The sequence below is a fragment of the Equus asinus genome, chromosome 11, assembly GCF_041296235.1.
Source record: "Equus asinus isolate D_3611 breed Donkey chromosome 11, EquAss-T2T_v2, whole genome shotgun sequence".
NCBI classification, from domain to species: Eukaryota; Metazoa; Chordata; class Mammalia; order Perissodactyla; family Equidae; genus Equus; species Equus asinus.
This window is the reverse complement of record NC_091800.1, coordinates 17,769,264-17,775,330: the sequence shown is the minus strand read 5'-3', so window position 1 is coordinate 17,775,330 and position 6,067 is coordinate 17,769,264.

The following is a 6,067-nucleotide window of genomic DNA, read 5'->3' as shown; positions in this document are numbered from 1 at the left end:
GCTGTCCTTTTTTTTTTTTTTTTTTTTTAAGGAAGATTAGCCCTGAGCTAACATCTGCTACCAATTCTCTTCTTTTTGCTGATGAAGACTGGCCCTGAGCACACATCCGTGCCCATCTTCCTCTATTTTATATGTGGGACGCCTACCACAGCATGACTTGACAAGTGGTACATAGTTCAGCACCCAGGATCCGAACCAGTGAACCCTAGGCCGCCGAAGCAGAACATGCTAATTCAACTGCTGCACCACCCGGCCAGCCCCTAATGCTATCCTTCTTTTGGGAGTAGAGGGAATTTGTTCTGGCATGATTGGTCTGTCTGTCGCTTTCTCAATCATGCTACAAACATTACTAAGCCATCTTATGTCCCAAGAACTGGAAAAAAATACGACTAAAATTTGCACAGCATTTTTTTATATATTACTATCCCAACTTTAAAATAAACTCATGAAGCATATGATCATGTCATTCTCCTTCTTAGGAGGGCTCAGCAGCAATTCCCAGGTACAGGATAATGCCTGAACATGTGCCATACAAGGGCTGATGGTTTAAGTCCTGGCTGGCTGGGACCATCTCCCACCAGTGCCTGGAAGAGCGCTAACTAGCAATTTTATCATCCTGGGGTCCAGCAGGAAGTTCATCCTCAGCTCCTCAGAAATGGAGGTACATGAGGTAAGGTGGAGAGAAGGAGTGGCCTCGTCATGCAGGGCCACTTGTCCTTGATCTTGGATTTCAGGTTCCCTCTCTGCACCCTGTAAAAACGCTGCAGAGGATATTAAGCTACAGTCTCTGAGGTGCTGTTCAGACATCTGGACATCAGGAATTAAGATGCTGCGCCAGGAATGGAGGGCCGAGACACTCTGGAGGGTGGTCCTGTGCTGATCTGCCTTCCCACCTGTCGGTTGTGTGCTCATGACGTGGAATGCTCTGTGCCTTTGGACTTGAAGTCGCTCCTGGAACTCCTTCTTCAGCGCCCAGCCACATGGCAAACGACTGGCTCAAGCGTCTTCCATTTGGGAACAGGCTTCTTCCTCTGTGTGTCTGCTGTACCTTCTACTTCCTTTCCTTAGAGCTAATTTTATAGCTAGTCCATTCTAAGGGCAGTTTGTTCCCACTTCTAGCCATTTAGCTGAGGCTGGGTTGGCATGACACCAAAATCTACATTTATTTTTATTAAGTGAAAAAAATTACAAAATCATTTGGAATTGGATAGCAAAAGCAAATGGTTAATATCATTTTTAACTTGCCAGCCAGTTGGTTTCATACAGATATCGTCTGTGTGAATAAGCAGAGCTTGTAGACCACGTCAGTAGATGGAAGGCAGAGCAAGATGAGGTCAATTCAATGTGAGGAATCATTTTTTCCTGCTCCTCTTTTTTCCCCCAGTAAATCTGTGAAAGGTGTGTTTTGATTTCTGGTTTTATGCTGGCTGACTTTGAGTGATTGAAATAATGGAGGTTCAATAACCATTTTTACATTATAATCTTCAGATGATCATTCTTTGCAATATAATTTCATTTTGGGGAAGGAGGACATAAAAAAGATACTCTTTGCAACTCAAAGAGCATCCTCTCCCTTTCCGTTCATCTAAACTTTCAGTTACACTCAATTCTTTCTACCCCCTTTCCCTACTGTATTTATTCTCCTATGCACTTAAATCATTCAACCTACTGTACATTGTACTTATTTATCTTATTAGCTGTCTCCTCCAGTAGCATGTAAACTTGTTGAAGGATTTTTGTCTGCTTTTCTTACTGTTCAGTCTCAAGAGCAAAGAGCAATGCCTGGCATATAATAGGTGGTCAATAAATATTTACTAAATGTATGAACAATACTTCTTTTCATCAGAATGAATCTGCCCCAAGGAGGGGCTCCATGTGTATCTTCCATGTGTGTCCCCATACTCTCAGGCTGCCTGTGGAGCTGAGATGTCTCCGTGTCTACATTCTGGAAGCAGGGCCCTTGCTCAGTATTTACAGCTTCAGCCTCAGGCATGTCGATGAGGAATGAGGCTGTGTGGGACCTGTATCCACAGTTAGATAAGAGAGCAATAGCGTATGCCCGTTTCTTCATTTTGGCAAGTCCATGTTTATACTGGCCTGGGACGTATTACCAAGTTTAATATTGGGTTATGTATTTATTACTTAACCTACCTTTGTAAGCATTGTCCCAAATATATCTACTAAAAATGACTATTTCTTAATGAAAGGAAGGGAGGAGTAAAGCATAACAGTTAAGTCGCAGAACTTAAAGCCGGGTTTTGGGGGTTGGAGCTCTGATTCTGCCACTCACTAGCTTTGTGACCATCCCCAGTTTCCTCATCTGTAAAATGGGGATAACGATAGGACCTACCTCATGGAGAGTTATGAGCGTGTATGTAAAGTGCTTTAAAAGAGTATCTGACACAATAACAACTATAGAAGTGTTGGCAATTAATATTATTTATCATTATTATTATTTTTTCTTGAATAATGGTCTTGAGCTAAACCAGTTTGCTTTTATTACTTGCAGTAAGTATGCTTTTAATGTTATTACAACTCATGTTATAGTAAATTAATTTGGTGTTTTAGTAACCAGAACTCTCTCTGGATTGACATTTATGCATATAAAGGAAAAAATGATGTTGATAATGATAAGTCTGGGTCACTGGGAGATCTTGAATTAGCTTCTGAATTATCAAAGTTACCACAATTCTGGGGTTGAGTGGATTTTGTTATAAAGAAACTACAAACTACTTTTTTGAAATGTGGTAATCTGTAAGTAGCAATGTGCAACAACCCGTCAATCAGTTTACATTCTTGAATGCCAGAGATGAGCAATGCAAGGACTACTCTAAATATAAGGCAGTGAAGACAGTTTGGGAATGAACATCATGCTGTGCAGCTGAACAGCACATCCTGGTGGTGCAGAGGTGCTGGCTACTTGGGCCAGCTCTGGATGCTCTGGGCCAATACCCAGAGGCCTCGATGTTGCCTGACTTCTCCAGGCACCGTCTCATCCCTGGGATGATTTCAAGTTGGACTGTAACTCCAAATCCTTCCAGCATGGTCCTTATGCTTCATCAATCAGAGGGTGCTCACAGCAGTCTGTTCTTGACCTGTCTCTCTACCATTACTGCTTGCATTATGCTAAGGGACTCTGTTCCCAACACCCACAGTCCCTGGGAAGGAGCTGGGCTGGAATAACCCTTCCCTGGGCACTGCACGAGTTCTCCCCATCATGCGTCTTCGCTGAGGCCATGGGGAGACTTCCATAGGGAATAGGAAGAGAGCAAGAAGTCCACACCAGAACAGGTAGGGCCATCTCTCAGGCCATACCTGAGAGATGAAGTTAGGGGTGTGGAAAAAAGAATGGAGGAGGAATTAAATTCATGATGGCAAGGAGAGTAAATAGTAGGCAGAAAAAATGGGAAAATTTGAACCTTCAGAAGCCAAAAGTTCTAAATGATGTCTGCTGGATACTTGCATAGACACCGCTCCTCACCACATATTAAGCTATGTGGCTTTAGACAGTTTACACACAATTTCTACTTGATCCTCACAACCTGTAAGGAAGTTACTACCCTCTTCAGGTTACTCAGATCGGGAGGCTCAGAGAGGTTGCCTAAGGTCACAGGGGTAAGATTTAGGGCCTCGGGATTTGAACCTAGCTCTGTTTGAACCCAAATCCTGTGTTCTGTGGATGGAGAGTGAGTTCAACAGGGCAGCAGATAACTGAGGAGAAACTACTGCAAAATCTCAACTCTTCACAGGAAGCTAGGATCTTAAGGAAAAGGCCATATAGTGCATAAGGAATGATAGCTTTTTCGGGAATGGAATTATCAAAGGAGTAAAATTTAAAGGCTTCAACTTTACGGCAGTATTAGAGTTTGATTGGAACATTAGTCACACATTATGTCAAAAATGCTGGAGTAAGAGTTACATGGACTGAAAATGATCAGAAGACTTTAAACAGGGCCCAAATAATCTGAGGTGAGTAGAGTGTGTGTGTGTGTGTGTGTGTGTGTGAGAGAGAGAGAGACAGAGAGAGAAAGAGAGGGAGGGAGGGAGGGAGGTGAGTGTGTGGTAGAAACGGTGGAGGAGGGAGTCGTGTGGTAACGCTCATTCTAAGCTAAGACCGTTTCCATGGCTAGAAGATGAGCAGATATTTGCAGCAGGGAGAACAACTCTCCACCCACTCCCATGCCCCACCCAGGGTGGATCTGAATAGGACTTTTTGTCCATCTCTGGTCTGTTTTCCACAAAGCACTTAGAGCAATCTCTCTTAAACATAAATTCAATTATTTTAACTTCTCTGCTGAAGATTTTTCAACAGATTCTCATTGCACTCAGAATAAAACCCAAACTGCTATTGAAACCTCCCAGGCCCTACACAGTCTTCCCCTGCCCACCTCTCCAACTTCAGGCTCTGCACCCCAGCACTCTGAATTTTCTGCTCACGCAAGCTGAGACCTTTCTTGCCGCAGGGCCTTTGTACATGGTGTTCCGTTTAAGAGAATACTCTTCCCGATATGCTTCAATACTTACATAATAATCTAATCAAAAAGGCCTTCTCCGACCACTGTATCTTATGTGAGTTTCCCTTGTTGTCTATCATTTCACCATTTTCTTCTCTTTATAGCACTAATTGCGAATTGTAATTATATGTATTGTTTGTTTAATTTTGTGGGTATCTTCTTTACTAGCTCATAAGCTCACATGGGCAGGAACTATATCTGTTTACTATATCTGGTGACATGAGACTTATTTATTTAGTAAATGCCTGATGACAATAACACCTACTTAGAGTGTGCAGGGTGGCACACACCGTCCCTCAGAATGGATCTCATCTAAGATAAAGAAAAGCAGTCAGCACTGGCAATGGTTTGCTGTGGTCTCTGGATAGTCAGATGTGACTAAGGGATCGGTGAGCTCTGTTGCAATAAAAAAGGAGTATTAGAATGAATTGTCTCTTACAAATTGGAGATATTTAGGCATGGTTTTGAATACTAGAAGAATGAGCAACGGCGACTAGTGTGCTCTGCTCACCATTGAAGGCAGGGTTACATTGAGCTAAGTGACCTTTGAAAATTGAGGAGTTGTCTTTGAACACCGAGAATTGTTGTTTGTTCTTGGGAGATGCATGTGTGTGTGAAAGAGGGTGTATGCTTGCAGGTTTTTGTGTGTCTGTGTGTGTGCACACATACACAGACACAGGTGGGATTACACGAGCCGCCCACTGGATACCTGGGAAGAAAGAGAAGCACAGCTGTCCTCTCATGCGTGGAGAAGCTCTGCAGAGAGCTGGCCCTGGGAGGCCCGGAGCTTCCCTTGGACTCTTCCACTACAGCCTCCCCTCAGCACCCACCCAAACGCCCGACTTTGCACACCCCCCCCCCCCATCCTGAGTCACTCAGGCTCTGGGAAATGCTGCACTGAAGGCTTGGGTTCTGGGTGTTGTACCAATTGGGATGGGTCCTAGAGGACTTTCTAAAGGAGAGCGGGACCTGGCATTGGTTTGAAGTGGGAGCCTTTCGAACAAAGAAAGGCAGACCTCAGGCAGGGCGGCAAGTCTAGAAACTGGCGTTTCTCCTTGAGAATGTTTCATTTTCTAGTTGTGCTATTGTTTTCCTTTGGATTGTGAGACTAGTCTTATTGGTACACAGCGTAAATTATTTTCTCTCATTTTACAATCCCACCAGTGACTCCCAATCCTCTAACTCTAACCTTCGTTATATCCGCCTGATCTTGTGAAAGTGGTGTGGTGGGGGATGAGAGACATGAAAGGAAAGAGATGCGACCTTCCTCACATCCCTGTTACGCTGATCCCAGTGTGACGACAGCTACTTCCACTGAGGAGGGAGTCTTGGAGTTCAGACCCGAGCAGGAAAATGAGTAGGTTGGGGTCGGGGAGAGGGTGGGGGCTCTGAGCTGTGTGTAGGGGGGACACTCAGTTTGGAGAAACAGCAGTTACTTAGGCAGTGGAGGAAAGGTAAGACTCCCTGTCCTCCACAAATACACTTTGAGCAACACAGTCACGCATCACCTAACGACAGGGTCATGTTCTGAGAAATCATTAGGCGATTTCGTC